Genomic DNA, 17,361 nt, shown 5'->3' on the forward strand with positions numbered 1-17,361 from the left:
TCAATGTTGTCAACCGGTCACCACTGATGAGTAAGATTGCAAATGGAGAGTTGCCACCGGTGCAGTTTGTAGCAAATGGCCGTACATACAACTATGGCTATTATCTAGCGGATGGCATCTATCCAAAGTGGCAAACCTTTGTCAAGCCGTTGAAAAAGCCAGAAGGTAAGAAAAATCTTGATTTCCACAATGCTCAGGCGGCGGCTAAAAAAGATGTGGAGAGAGCTTTTGGGATTTTAGAAGCCCAATTTGCTATTGTGAGAGGACCGGCTAGATTTTGGGATCAGAAGATACTTTGGTACATAATGCACGCTTGTGTGATCATGCACAACATGATCATCGAGAATGAGCGTGGCCAAGATGTAGACTACTCTCAGTATGAGCTCTTGGGACATCCGGTGCGAGTGTGACGGAGGGCTGAAAGGATGGTCCGTTTTGTTGCCTCCTATCATGTCATTCGACGTCCCGCAGCGCATAATGATCTTCAGAAGGATCTCATTGAGGAGTGGTGGGCATGGAATGGACGACAAAGAGCATAATGATTTGTGCGTTCGTTATTGTATTGTTGAACTATTTGTTGTGTTTAATTGCACTATTTGTTGTATTGAACGATAAATTGTTTGTTTGATTTGTAATAAACGAAATTGAACTATTTATTTTTATTTGTTTTTGATTTTTTTGCTTTTGTTTTTGAATGCATATGTTGTTTATGCGCGTCACGCGCGCTGCATTTTTACGCGTTGCTGGAGCGACGCCCGCGCGCTGCATTTTAGCACGGCTGCTGGAGCCAACACTGCGCGCCGCGTCAAACCAGACAATGCGCGCGCGGCATATGCGTTTTTTGCACGCGGCGTGACCGGCGCTTGTTGAAAATGCTCTAAGAGAATCATTTGTGTTTCTGCTTTGTCTTCTTTACTTTCGCTCTACAACACGTTATCAGCCCGTAGCCTCTACCCAGAGAGCAATTCGAAGCGAATAGGCTTAGGCCGGCATCGGAAACAGCAGTTATGCAGATACTCCGGCCGGCGTCAGACAACGAACATCATGGCAGGCGCTCAGCGCGTGCGGCAGCCTTCGACCCTGTAGCCGCAGTTCCTGGCGGAGGAAGCGCCCACTGGAATCCGGCTACTCCACGCTTCGCGGACTCTGTGGTCAATCGCAACCACGCATCGACGAGCATGTGTTCACATGCATGCATCCATATAGAAAATCAATCAGAATAATGCTAATCTGGTTGTCTTCTTGTGATTAAGAACCACAATCTCATAATTCATTGTGTTTTGCATGTACGCCAACGAAGCGAGATTCACTTCGTCAATCTGCCTGAGAGGATTTGCCCTCGTTGTTTGATGCCGCGGCGCAAGTCATCGACATGCATGCAGCCGTTCTAAGGACAATTCGATCAGCACTTTCTTCATTTGGGTTTTGTCCTCTTGTGTCAGGAACAATCGCAACGGAATAACTGACGATGGCATCTATCCATTCGGCACAGCGTCTTCGACGAGCACGCATGCGACAGTTGCCTTCAGGGCTCACGCATAAGGCGATGGACGTCCTCGACGCCGTCCATGGAAGCGACGCGATCTTCGGCGTACAGGCACGCTTGGTCTTCACGACCGGCAACGAAGCGACGCGGTTCTTGGCGGACGGCGGCGTCCTCGCTCCCGCACGTACAAGCACGGCCTCGGCCGGCATCCACAGACGACCAAACCAAGGAGGAGGCGGCTGTCGCCCACGACTCCGATGTGGAGACAGCGGCCAATGGAGACCTCCGCGGCTGCCGGTGACCGCGAACCACGGCGCGGAGCAGTTGCCCGCGCGTCGCGCAGCAGGGGCCTCCGGCATAGCATCCTGCATAGCGGCGGCGATTTCCGGCGTGCGGTACCACGACCCCCTTGTCCAGCGCAAGGGCCAGCCGGTGGTGAGCAGGACTATAGCGCATGGTCAAACCGGCGGGAATCAAGGGCCAGTGCGAGGCCCGGCCGGCGGTGGCACACCACCACGGGGGCGCACAGATTCCAACCGGCGGCGACGGTTATTCCCAAGAGGGAGTAACCGCACGGGAGAAGGATGAGAAATCCTATCTTTGGCGATTTTGCAAATCAGCCATTGGATTATTTATTAATCCTGGAAAAGTCCCTGCATTCTTTGATTTACGGCATATGCTTATCAGATCTTGCGTTTTAGCCCCTTGTCTTTAGCACTTTAACAATAAAGTATTGTTATTTGCATGTTAAGCCATTGGCTTCAGAGCAAATATGCAGGTAGACCATTGGTAAATTGCATAATAATTAATTATGCATCATTTTACATCATGTAAAATGACTGTATAAAACCATAGGTCTTATTGTATTACGTGAGTAATACTGTTGCAAAGCAATATGTTGACTCCATTATTCGAATGGAATATGGAATTTGCTTGCAAAACTTTGGAAAACAAAAGGTGGTACAGTGTATGACATTGTATGACTATGTTATGTATACACACCTTATGTCAACAAACTGATATGGCAATTTTCAAATATGCACACAAGTTATGAATTGGTTAAGCCAATGTATAACTTTGTTCACAACTGAGAGGTCTATGTCACCGTATGGCGACCACCTTCAATGTGTTTTAATTAACACAAGGTTGTGCAAAGTACCATAAGTGTGAGGTCTACACCACTTGGTGGTCCATTACCTCTATGTGTTTTAAGGAAATTAAACGTTTGTCCCTTTTGAGGTGACTACCTTTACATGGAAGATCCACACCACACTGTGGTGTTTTTCTGGAAGGCTTGCCCTATGTGTCACTAAGAATCACCATCACCATGATTATGCTTAGCCGTAGCATTTTCACCCTACTTAATTTACTGAAGGTAAATTAATGCATGTGAATTTCATGCAACATATGGCTGGCCTTTTTGGAAAGGAAATGTGATGAGATGACATTTGGTGGGAGTAACTATTTAAGATGGGTCATAGACATTAAAGATTTTGTCGACCTAGAGCATTGTTGCCACAGAGACTCCACCTGCAGAAAATGTCATGGCTATTTATAAATAGCTAAGAATATGCATATTTGCATTTATGTGCCATCACAGTGACTCGGTTCTCAAACTGAGTATGTAATGGATGATGAATATCCATTTTCCCTTTGAGTCTTCATTGAGACAAGATATATTGTTATAAGCATCACATGAATGATTATTCATTCGTTGTTAGTACTTCGAGTCCATTGAGCCTTATAATTCTGTTGTCTATAAATCAACACTATGTTGAGATTGTTGAGGAACGTAGTAATTTCAAAAAAATTCCTACGCACACGCAAGATCATGGTGATGCATAGCAACGAGAGAGGAGTGTTGTCTACGTACCCTCGTAGACCGGCAACGGAAGTGTTGACACAACGTAGAGGAAGTAGTCGTACGTCTTCCCGATCCGACCGATCCAAGTACCGAACGTACGGCACCTCCGAGTTCTGCACACGTTCATCTTGATGACGATCCCCGGACTCCGATCCAGCAAAGTGTCGGGGAAGAGTTCTGTCAGCACGACGGCGTGGTGACGATCTTTATGTTCTACCATCGCAGGGCTTCGCCTAAGCACCGCTACAATATTATCAAGGAGTATGGTAGAAGGGGGCACCGCACACGGCTAAGAAAACGATCACGAGGATCAACTTGTGTGTCTAGAGGTGCCCCCCTGCCCCCGTATATAAAGGAGCAAGGGGGTGCGGCCGGCCCTAGGAGGAGGCGCGCAGGAGGAGTCCTACTCCTACCGGGAGTAGGACTCCCCCCTTTCCCTAGTTGGATTAGGACTTGGGGGGAAGGAGGAGAGGGAAGAAAGGAAAGGGGGGGGGGCGCCGCCCCCCTCCTTGTCCAATTCGGACTTGGGGGGGGAGGGGCGCGTGGCAGCCCCTAGGCCTCCTCTCCTCTTCCTCCACTAGGCCCATTAAGGCCCATTAGGTTACCGGGGGGTTCCGGTAACCTCCCGGTACTCCAGTAAAATGTCGTTTTCACTCGGAACACTTCCGATGTCCAAACATAGGCTTCCAAAATATCAATCTTTATGTCTCGACCATTTCGATACTCCTCGTCATGTCCGTGATCACATCTGGGACTCCGAACAAACTTCGGTACATCAAAATATATAAACTCATAATGAAACTGTCATCGTAACGTTAAGCGTGCGGACCCTACGGGTTCGAGAACAATGTAGACATGACCGAGACATGTCTCTGGTCAATAACCAATAGCGGAATCTGGATGCTCATATTGGCTCCTACATATTCTACGAAGATCTTTATCGGTCAGACCGCATAACAACATACGTTGTTCCCTTTGTCATCGGTATGTTACTTGCCCGAGATTCGATCGTCGGTATCTCAATACCTAGTTCAATCTCGTTACCGGCAAGTCTCTTTACTCGTTTCGTAATACATCATCTCACAACTAAATCATTAGTTGCAATGCTTGCAAGACTTATGTGATGTGCATTACCGAGAGGGCCCAGAGATACCTCTCCGACAAACGGAGTGACAAATCCTAATCTCGAAATACGCCAACCCAACATGTACCTTTGGAGACACCTGTAGAGCTCCTTTATAATCACCCAGTTACGTTGTGACGTTTGGTAGCACACAAAGTGTTCCTCCGGCAAACGGGAGTTGCATAATCTCATAGTCATAGGAACATGTATAAGTCATGAAGAAAGCAATAGCAACATACTAAACGATCGGGTGCTAAGCTAATGGAATGGGTCATGTCAATCACATCATTCTCCTAATGACGTGATCCCGTTAATCAAATGACAACACATGTCTATGGTTAGGAAACATAACCATCTTTGATTAACGAGCTAGTCAAGTAGAGGCACACTAGTGACGTTTAGTTTGTCTATGTATTCACACAAGTATTATGTTTCCGGATAATACAATTCTAGCATGAATAATAAACATTTATCATGATATAAGGAAATAAAATAATAACTTTATTATTGCCTCTAGGGCATATTTCCTTCAGTCTCCCACTTGCACTAGAGTCAATAATCTAGATTACACAGTAATGATTCTAACACCCATGGAGCTTTGGTGCTAATCATGTTTTGCTCGTGGAAGAGGCTTAGTCAACGGGTCTGCTATATTCAGATCCGTATGTATCTTGCAAATCTCTATGTCTCCCACCTGGACTAGATCCCGGATGGAATTGAAGCGTCTCTTGATGTGCTTGGTTCTCTTGTGAAATCTGGATTCCTTTGCCAAGGCAATTGCACCAGTATTGTCACAAAAGATTTTCATTGGACCCGATGCACTAGGTATGGCATCTAGATCGGATATGAACTCCTTCATCCAGACTCATTCGTTTGCTGCTTCCGAAGCAGCTATGTACTCCGCTTCACATGTAGATCCCGCCACAACGCTTTGTTTAGAACTGCACCAACTGACAGCTCCACCGTTTAATGTAAACACGTATCCGGTTTGCGATTTAGAATCGTCCGGATCAGTGTCAATGCTTGCATCAACGTAACCATTTATGATGAGCTCTTTGTCACCTCCATATACGAGAAACATATCCTTAGTCCTTTTCAGGTATTTTAGGATGTTTTTGACCGCTGTCCATTGATCCACTCCTGGATTACTTTGGTACCTCCCTGCTAGACTTATAGCAAGACACACATCAGGTCTGGTACACAGCATTGCATACATGATAGAGCCTATGGCTGAAGCATAGGGAACTGTTGGAAATATGCCCTAGAGGCAATAATAAATTAGTTATTATTATATTTCCTTGTTCATGATAATCGTTTATTATCCATGCTATAATTGTATTGATAGGAAACTCAGATACATGTGTGAATACATAGACAACACCATGTCCCTAGTAAGCCTCTAGTTGACTAGCTCGTTGATCAATAGATGGTTACGGTTTCCTAACCATGGACATTGGATGTCGTTGATAACGGGATCACATCATTAGGAGAATGATGTGATGGACAAGACCCAATCCTAAGCATAGCACTAGATCGTGTAGTTCATATGCTATAGCTTTTCTAATGTCAAGTATCATTTCCTTAGACCATGAGATTGTGCAACTCCCGGATACCGTAGGAATGCTTTGGGTGTATCAAATGTCACAACGTAACTGGGTGACTATAAAGGTGCATTACGGGTATCTCCGAAAGTATCTGTTGGGTTGGCATGAATCGAGACTGGGATTTGTCACTCCGTGTAAGCGGAGAGGTATCTCTGGGCCCACTCGGTAGGACATCATCATATGCGCAATGTGACCAAAGAGTTGATCACGGGATGATGTGTTACGGAACGAGTAAAGAGACTTGCCGGTAACGAGATTGAACAAGGTATCGGGATACCGACGATCGAATCTCGGGCAAGTACAATACCGCTAGACAAAGGGAATTGAATACGGGATTGATTGAGTCCTTGACATCGTGGTTCATCCGATGAGATCATCGTGGAACATGTGGGAGCCATCATGGGTATCCAGATCCCGCTGTTGGTTATTGACCGGAGAACGTCTCGGTCATGTCTGCATGTCTCCCGAACCCGTAGGGTCTACACACTTAAGGTTCGATGACGCTAGGGTTATAAAGGAAGCTTGTATGTGGTTACCGAATGTTGTTCGGAGTCCCGGATGAGATCCCGGACGTCACGAGGAGTTCCGGAATGGTCCGGAGGTAAAGATTTATATATAGGAAGTCCTGTTTCGGCCATCGGGACAAGTTTCGGGGTCATCGGTATTGTACCGGGACCACCGGAAGGGTCCCGGGTGCCCACCGAGTGGGGCCACCTATCCCGGAGGGTCCCATGGGCTGAAGTGGGAAGGGATCCAGCCCAAAGTGGGCTGGGGCGCCACTTCCCTTATGGCCCATGCGCCTAGGGTGAAGGGGGAACCCTAAGGAAGAGTCCCAAGGAGGGAAGGCACCTCCTAGGTGCCTTGGGGGGGGGAGGACTCCTCCCCTGGCCGCCGCCCCCTAGGAGATTGGATCTCCTAGGGCTGGCGCACCCCCCCCCTTGGGATCCCTATATATAGTGGGGGTAGAGGGCCTCTTGAGACACACCTTTTGCCTTTGGTGCAGCCCCTCCCTCTCTCCCAAGTTCTTCTCCTCTCCCGTGGTGCTTGGCGAAGCCCTGCAGGATTGCCACGCTCCTCCATCACCACCACGCCGTTGTGCTGCTGCTGGATGGAGTCTTCCTCAACCTCTCCCTCTCCCCTTGCTGGATCAAGGCATAGGAGACGTCACCGGGCTGTACGTGTGTTGAACGCGGAGGTGCTGTCCGTTCGGCACTAGGATCATCGGTGATCTGAATCACGACGAGTACAACTCCATCAACCCCGTTCACTTGAACGCTTCCGCTTAGCGATCTACAAGGGTATGTAGATGCACTCTCCTTCCCCTCGTTGCTGGTCTCTCCATAGATAGATCTTGGTGACACGTAGGAAAATTTTGAATTTCTGCTACGTTCCCCATCAGTGGCATCATGAGCTAGGTCTATTGCGTAGATTCTCTGCACGAGTAGAACACAAAGTAGTTGTGGGCGTTGATCTTGTTCAATATGCTTGCCGTTACTAGTCTTATCTTGATTCGGCGGCATCGTGGGATGAAGCGGCCCGGACCAACCTTACACGTATTCTTACGTGAGACCGGTTCCACCGACAAACATGCACTAGTTGCATAAGGTGGCTGGCGGGTGTCTGTCTCTCCCACTTTAGTCGGATCGGATTCGATGAACAGGGTCCTTATGAAGGGTAAATAGCAATTGGCATATCACGTTGTGGTCTTTGCGTAGGTAAGAAATGTTCTTGCTAGAAACCCATAGCATCCACGTAAAACATGCAAACATCAATTAGAGGACGTCTAACTTGTTTTTGCAGGGTATGCTATGTGATGTGATATGGCCAAAAGGATGTGATGAATGATATATGTAATGTATGAGATTGATCATGTTCTTGTAATAGATGATCATGGAGCCCCAAGATGGAGATCAAAGGAGCTACATGATATTGGCCATATCATGTCACTATTTGATTGCATGTGATGTTTATCATGTTTATACATCTTATTTGCTTAGAACGACGGTAGTAAATAAGATGATCCCTCATTAAAATTTCAAGAAGTGTTCTCCCCTAACTGTGCACCATTGCTACAGTTCGTCGTTTCGAAGCACCACGTGTTAATCGGGTGTGATAGATCCTTACGTTCACATACAACGGGTGTAAGACAGTTTTACACAGCAAAAACACTTAGGGTTAACTTGACGAGCCTAGCATGTACAGACATGGCCTCGGAACACAGAAGACCGAAAGGTCGAGCATGAGTCGTATAGAAGATACGATCAACATGATGATGTTCACCGACGTTGACTAGTCCGTCTCACGATGATCGGACACGGCCTAGTTCACTCGGATCATGTAATCACTTAGATGACTAGAGGGATGTCTATCTAAGTGGGAGTTCATAAGATGAACTTAATTATTCTGAACATAGTCAAAAGGATTTTGCAAATTATGTCGTAGCTCACGCTATAGTTCTACTGTTTAGATATGTCCTAGAGAAAAATTAGTTGAAAGTTGATAGTAGCAATTATGCGGACTAGGTCCGTAAACTGAGGATTGTCCTCATTGCTTCATAGAAGGCTTATGTCCTTAATGCACCGCTCAGTGTGCTGAACCTCGAACGTGTCTGTGGATGTTGCGAACATCTGACATACATGTTTTGATAACTACGTGATAGTTCAGTTAAACGGTTTAGAGTTGAGGCACCGAAGACGTTTTTGAAACGTCGCAAAACATATGAGATGTTTCGAGGACTGAAATTGGGATTTCAGGCTCGTGCCCACGTCAAGAGGTATAAGACCTCCGACGATTTTCTTAGCCTGCAAACTAAGGAGAAAAGCTCAATTGTTGTGCTTGTGCTCAGATTGTCTGAGTACAAACAATCGCTTGAGATCAAGTGGGAGTTGATCTTCCAGATGAGATAGTGATGTTTCTCCGAAGTCATTACCACCAAGCTGCTAGAGCTTCGTGATGAACTAATAAATAATATCAGGGACATATATGATGATCCTGAGATATTTCGCGATGTTTGACACACAAAAGTAGAAATCAAGAAGGAGCATCAATCGTTGATGGTTGGTGAAACCACTAGTTTCAAGAAGGGCAAGGGAACAAAGGGATGCTTCATGAAACGGCAAATCAGCTGCTGCTCTAGTGAAGAAATCCAAGGTTGAACCCAAACCCGAGACTAAGTGCTTCTGTAATAAAGGGAACAGCCACTGGAGCAGAATTACCCTAGATACTTGGTAGATTAGAAGGCTGGCAAGGTCGATAGAAGTATATTGGATATACATTATGTTAATGTGTACTTTACTAGTACTCCTAGTAGCACCAGGGTATTAGATACCGGTTCGGTTGCTAAGTGTTAGTAACTCGAAATAAAAGCTACGGAATAAACAGAGACTAGCTAAAGGTGAGCTGACGATATGTGTTGGAAGTGTTTCCAGGGTTGATATGATCAAGCATCGCACGCTCCCTCTACCATCGAGATTGGTATTAAAACCTAAATAATTGTTATTTGGTGTTTGCGTTGAGCATAGACATGATTGGATTATGTCTATCGCAATACGGTTATTCATTTAAGGAGAATAATGGTTACACTGTTTATTTGAACAATACCTTCAATGGTCTTACACCTAAAATGAATGGTTTATTGAATCTCGATCGTAGTGATACACATGTTCATGCCAAAAGATAGTAATGATAGTACCACCTACTTGTGGCACTGCCACGTAAGTCATATCGGTATAAAACGCATGAGGAAGCTCCATGTTGATGGATCTTTGGACTCACTCATTTTTTGAAAAGTTTGAGACATGCGAACCATGTCTATTGGTGTGTATGCATGAAGAAACTCCATGCAAATGGACCGTTTGGACTCACTTGATTTTGAATCACTTGAGGCATGCAAATCATACCACATGGGCAAGATGACTGAAAGCCTCGGTTTCAGTAAAATGGAACTAGAAAGCAAATTGTTGGAAGTAATACATTTTGATGTGTGCAGTCCAATGAGTGCTGAGGCATGTAGTGGATATCGTTATGTTCTTTCTTCACAGATGATTTGAGTAGATGTTGAGTACATTTACTTGATGAATCACGAGTCTGAATTATTGAAAGGTTCAAGTAATTTCAGGGTGAAGTTGAAAGATCGTCGTAACAAGAGGATAAAAGATCTATGATATGATCATAGAGATGAATATCTGAATTATGAGTTTGGCACAGAATTAAGACATTGTGGAAATTGTTTCACAACTAATACAGCCTGGAACACCATAGTGTGATGGTGTGTCCGAACATCATAACTGCACCCTATCAGATATGATGCATACCATGATGTCTCTTATCGAATTACCACAATAGTTTATGGGTTAAGCATTAGAGACAACCACATTCACTTTAAATAGGGCACCACGTAATTCCGATGAGATGACACCGTATGAACTATGGTTTAGAGAAACCTAAGCTGTCATTTCTTAAAAGTTTGGGGCTGCGACGCTTATGTGAAAAAGTTTCAGGCTGATAAGCTCGAACCCAAAGCGGATAAATGCATCTTCATAGGACACCCAAAACAGTTGGGTATACCTCCTGTCTCAGATTCAAAAGCAATAAAGGATTGTTTCTAGAATCGGGTCCTTTCTCGAGGAAAAGTTTCTCTCGAAAGAATTGAGTGGGAGGATGGTGGAGACTTGATGAGGTTATTGAACCGTTACTTCAACTAGTGTATAGCAGGGCACAAAGAGTTGTTCCTGTGGTACCTACACCAATTGAAGTGGAAGCTTATGATATTGATCATGAGACTTCGGATCAAAGTCACTCCCAAACCTCGTGGGATGACAAGGATGCGTACTACTTCAGAGTGGTACGTAATCCTGTCTTGGAAATCATGTTGCTGGACAACAATGAACCTACGAGCTATGGAGAAGCGATGGTGGGCCTGGATTCCGATAAATGGCTTGAGGCCATATAATCCGAGAGAGGATCCATGTATGAAAACAAAGTGTAGACTTTGGTAGAACGGCTCGATGGTCGTAAGGCTATTGAGTGCAGATGGATTTCAAAAGGAAGACGGACAATGCTGGTAAATGTCACGATTAAGAAAGCTCGACTTGTCGTTAAGATGTTTTCCGACAAGTTCAAGGAGTTGACTATGGTGAGACTTTCTCACTCGTAGCGATGCTAAGAGTCTGTTGGAATTATATTAGCGATTACTGCATTATTTATGAAATCTTGCAGATAGGATGTCAAAACATTGTTTCCTCGATGATTTTCTTGAGGAAAGGTTGTATGTGATACAACCGAAAGGTTTTGTCAATCCTGAAAGATGCTAATAAGTATGCAAAGCTCCAGCAATCCTTCTGAGGACTGGAGTAAGCATCTCGGAGTTGGAATGTACGCTTTGATGAGATGATCAAAGATTTTGGGTTTATATAAAGTTTATGAGAAACTTGTATTTCCAAAGAAGTGAGTGGGAGCACTATAGAATTTCTGATGAGTATATGTTTTAACATATTGTTGATCGGAAATGACGTAGAATTTCTGGAAAGCATATAGGGTTATTTGGAAGGTGTTTTCAATGGAAAACCTGGATTAAGCTACTTGAGCATTGAGCATCAAGATCTATAAAGGATAGATCAAAACGCTTAATAGTACTTTCAAATGAGCACATGCCTTGATGTGATCTTGAAGGTGTTCAAGATGGATCAGTCAAAGAAGGAGTTCTTGCCTGAGTTGTAAGGTATGAAGTTAAGACTTAAAGCTCGACCACGGCAGAATAGAGAGATAGGACGAAGGTCGTCCCCTATGCTTAAGACGTAGGCTCTACAGTATGCTATGCTGTGTACCGCACCTGAAGTGTGCCTTGCCATGAGTCAGTCAAGGGGTACAAGAGTGATCCATGAATGGATCACAAGACAGCGGTCAAAGTTATCCTTAGTAGCTAGTGGACTAAGGAAGTTTCTCGGTTATGGAGGTGGTAAAAAGAGTTCATCGTAAAGGGTTACGTCGATACAAGCTTAACACCTATCCGGATAGCTCTGAGTAGAGATACCCGATACATATAATGGAGCAACAATTTAGAATAGCTCCAAGTAGAACAATTATTTGGAATAGCTCCAAATAGAACATGGTAGCTACATCTAGGAGATGACATAGAGATTTGTAAAGCACACACGGATCTGAAAGGTTCGGACCCATTGACTAAAACCTCTCTCACAAGCAACATGATCAAACCTAAAACTCATTGAGTGTTAATCACATAGTGATGTGAACTAGACTACTGACTCTAGTAAACTCTTGGGTGTTAGTCACATGGCGATGTGACCTGTGAGTGTTAATTACATGGCGATGTGAACTAGATTATTGACTCTAGTGCAAGTGGGAGACTGTTGGAAATATGCCCTAGAGGCAATAATAAATTAGTTATTATTATATTTCCTTGTTCATGATAATCGTTTATTATCCATGCTATAATTGTATTGATAGGAAACTCAGATACATGTGTGAATACATAGACAACACCATGTCCCTAGTAAGCCTCTAGTTGACTAGCTCGTTGATCAATAGATGGTTACGGTTTCCTAACCATGGACATTGGATGTCGTTGATAACGGGATCACATCATTAGGAGAATGATGTGATGGACAAGACCCAATCCTAAGCATAGCACAAGATCATGTAGTTCGTATGCTAAAGCTTTTCTAATGTCAAGTATCATTTCCTTAGACCATGAGATTGTGCAACTCCCGGATACCGTAGGAATGCTTTGGGTGTGCCAAACGTCACAACGTAACTGGGTGGCTATAAAGGTACACTACAGGTATCTCCGAAAGTGTCTGTTGGGTTAGCACGAATCGAGACTGGGATTTTTTCACTCCGTGTAAACGGAGAGGTATCTCTGGGCCCACTCGGTAGGACATCATATATGCACAATGTGACCAAGGAGTTGATCACGGGATGATGTGTTACGGAACGAGTAAAGAGACTTGCCGGTAACGAGATTGAACAAGGTATCGGGATACCGACGATCGAATCTCGGGCAAGTACAATACCGCTAGACAAAGGGAATTGTATACGGGATTGATTAAGTCCTTGACATCGTGGTTCATCCGATGAGATCATCGTGGAACATGTGGGAGCCAACATGGGTATCCAGATCCCGCTGTTGGTTATTGACCGGAGAACGTCTCGGTCATGTCTGCATGTCTCCCGAACCCGTAGGGTCTACACACTTAAGGTTCGATGACGCTAGGGTTATAAAGGAAGCTTGGTATGTGGTTACCGAATGTTGTTCGGAGTCCCGGATGAGATCCCGGACGTCACGAGGAGTTCCGGAATGGTCCGGAGGTAAAGATTTATATATAGGAAGTCCTGTTTCGGCCATCGGGACAAGTTTCGGGGTCATCGGTATTGTACCGGGACCACCGGAAGGGTCCCGGGGGCCCACCGGGTGGGGCCACCTATCCCGGAGGGTCCCATGGGCTGAAGTGGGAAGGGATCCAGCCCAAAGTGGGCTGGGGCGCCACTTCCCTTATGGCCCATGCGCCTAGGGTGAAGGGGGAACCCTAAGGAAGAGTCCCAAGGAGGGAAGGCACCTCCTAGGTGCCTTGGGGGGGAGGGAAACCTCCCCTGGCCGCCGCCCTAGGAGATTGGATCTCCTAGGGCTGGCGCACCCCCCCCTTGGGATCCCTATATATAGTGGGGGTAGAGGGCCTCTTGAGACACACCTTTTGCCTTTGGTGCAGCCCCTCCCTCTCTCCCAAGTTCTTCTCCTCTCCCGTGGTGCTTGGCGAAGCCCTGCAGGATTGCCACGCTCCTCCATCACCACCACGCCCTTGTGCTGCTGCTGGATGGAGTCTTCCTCAACCTCTCCCTCTCCCCTTGCTGGATCAAGGCATGGGAGACGTCACCGGGTTGTACGTGTGTTGAACGCGGAGGTGCTGTCCGTTCGGCACTAGGATCATCGGTGATCTGAATCACGACGAGTACGACTCCATCAACCCCGTTCACTTGAACGCTTCCGCTTAGCGATCTACAAGGGTATGTAGATGCACTCTCCTTCCCCTCGTTGCTGGTCTCTCCATAGATAGATCTTGGTGACACGTAGGAAAATTTTGAATTTCTGCTACGTTCCCCATCAGGAACATCTTTCATTTTCTCTCTATCTTCTGCATTGGTCGGGCATTGAGTCTTACTCAATTTCACACCTTGTAACACAGGCAAGAATCCTTTCTTTGCTTGATCCATTTTGAACTTCTTCAAAATTTTGTCAAGGTATGTGCTTTGTGAAAGTCCAATTAAGCGTCTTGATCTATCTCTATAGATCTTAATGCCCAATATGTAAGCAGCTTCACTGAGGTCTTTCATTGAAAACTCTTATTCAAATATCCCTTTATGCTATCCAGAAACTCTATATCATTTCCGATTAGTAATATGTCATCTACATATAATATCAGAAATGCTACAGAGCTCCTACTCACTTTCTTGTAAATACAGGCTTCTCCAAAAGTCTATACAAAACCAAATGCTTTGATCACACTATCGAAGCGTTTATTCCAACTCCGAGAGGCTTGCACCAGTCCATAAATGGATCGCTGGAGCTTGCACACTTTGTTAGCTCCCTTTGGATCGACAAAACCTTCTGGCTGCATCATATACAACTCTTCTTCCAGAAATCCATTCAGGAATGCAGTTTTGACATCCATCTGCCAAATTTCATAATCATAAAATGCGGCAATTGCTAACATGATTCGGACAGACTTAAGCATCGCTACGGGTGAGAAGGTCTCATCATAGTCAATCCCTTGAACTTGTCGAAAACCTTTTGCGACAAGTCGAGCTTTGTAGACAGTAACATTACCGTCATCGTCAGTCTTCTTCTTGAAGATCCATTTATTCTCAATTGCTTGCCGATCTTTGGGCAAGTCAACCAAAGTCCACACTTTGTTCTCATACATGGACCCCATCTCAGATTTCATGGCTTCAAGCCATTTTGCGGAATCTGGGCTCACCATCGCTTCTCCATAGTTCGTAGGTTCATTATGATCTAGTAGCATGACTTCCAGAACAGGATTACCGTACCACTCTGGTGCGGATCTTACTCTGGTTGATCTATGAGGTTCAGTAGTATCTTGTTTTGAAGTTTCATGATCATCATCATTAGCTTCCTCACTAATTGGTGTAGGTGTCACAGAAACCGGTTTCTGTGATGTACTACTTTCCAATAAGGGAGCAGGTACAGTTACCTCATCAAGTTCTACTTTCCTCCCACTCACTTCTTTCGAGAGAAACTCCTTCTCTAGAAAGTTTCCGAATTTAGCAACAAAAGTCTTGCCTTCGGACCTGTGATAGAAGGTGTATCCAATAGTTTCCTTTGGATATCCTATGAAGACACATTTCTCCGATTTGGGTTCGAGCTTATCAGGTTGAAACTTTTTCACATAAGCATCGCAGCCCCAAACTTTCAGAAATGACAACTTTGGTTTCTTGCCAAACCACAGTTCATAAGGCGTCGTCTCAATGGTAAATGCGGCCGTCTCTAAAGCATAACCCCAAAACGATAGCGGTAAATCAGTAAGAGACATCATAGATCGCACCATATCTAGTAAAGTACGATTACGACGTTCGGACACACCATTACGCTGTGGTGTTTCGGGTGGCGTGAGTTGCAAAACTATTCCGCATTGTTTCAAATGTACACCAAACTCGTAACTCAAATATTCTCCTCCACGATCAGATCGTAGGAATTTTATTTTCTTGTTACGATGATTTTCAACTTCACTCTGAAATTCTTTGAATTTTTCAAATGTTTCAGACTTATGTTTCATTAAGTAGATATACCCATATCTGCTTAAGTCATCTGTGAAGGTGAGAAAATAACGATATCCGCCACGAGCCTCAACATTCATCGGGCCACATACATCTGTATGTATGATTTCCAACAAACCTGTTGCTCTCTCATAGTACCAGAGAATGGCGTTTTAGTCATCTTGCCCATGAGGCACGGTTCGCAAGTACCAAGTGATTCATAATCAAGTGGTTCCAAAAGTCCATCAGTATGGAGTTTCTTCATGCGCTTTACACCGATATGACCTAAACGGCAGTGCCATAAATAAGTTGCACTATCATTATCAACTCTGCATCTTTTGGCTTCAACATTATGAATATATGTGTCACTACTATCGAGATTTAATAAGAATAGACCACTCTTCAAGGGTGCATGACCATAAAAGATATTACTCATATAAATAGAACAACCATTATTCTCTGATTTAAATGAATAACCGTCTCGCATCAAACAAGATCCAGATATAATGTTCATGCTTAACGCTGGCACCAAATAACAATTATTTAGATCTAATACTAATCCCGAAGGTAGATGTAGAGGTAGCATGCCGACCGCGATCACATCGACTTTGGAACCATTTCCCACGTGCATCGTCACCTCATCCTTAGCCAATCTTCGCTTAATCCGTAGTCCCTGTTTCGAGTTGCAAATATTAGCAACAGAACCAACATCAAATACCCAGGTGCTACTGCGAGCATTAGTAAGGTACACATCAATAACATGTATATCACATATACCTTTGTTCACCTTGCCATCCTTCTTATCCGCCAAATACTTGGGGCAGTTCCGCTTCCAGTGACCAGTCTGCTTGCAGTAGAAGCACTCAGTTTCAGGCTTAGGTCCAGATTTGGGTTTCTTCCCCTGAGCAGCAACTTGCTTGCTGTTCTTTTGAAGTTCCCCTTCTTCTTCCCTTTGCCCTTTTTCTTGAAACTAGTGGTCTTGTTGACCATCAACACTTGATGCTCCTTAACATCATGGTATTGGACGATTAGAGAAATTATTGACAATTCTGTTGGCCACAGCTTGACAAGTTGCAATATTCCCAACAATCATCAGATTGTTTTATGCACTACATGTGACATTGGGGAATTAATTTTAAGGTACTCTCACCTTAAAATTTAAAATGAGCCAGCCAATATTCTTGATTGAATGCAAGAATATGTTTGGATTATTCAACCATTATCTGGGTTATCTTGGTACTTCATGGTGTTCATAGACGCATCTGGAAGATGGTTTTAGGTGTGTATATCCACACATAACCATGCATTTACTGAATTAAGTGCTCAAATTGACGAATTTAGAGCAATTATCCTAACGTGGGATAATTCCATTGGAATGGAAATGTCGTTGAAGTTGATTCACGGACATTCAATGGTTATATTCAGTATATGGTACATAACCAGAATGGTTTGGTTTGATCTCTTATGAAAGAGATTCAATATTGCATAGCCAATGTTG

Source organism: Triticum urartu, chromosome 7 (assembly GCF_003073215.2).
Source record: "Triticum urartu cultivar G1812 chromosome 7, Tu2.1, whole genome shotgun sequence".
NCBI classification, from domain to species: Eukaryota; Viridiplantae; Streptophyta; class Magnoliopsida; order Poales; family Poaceae; genus Triticum; species Triticum urartu.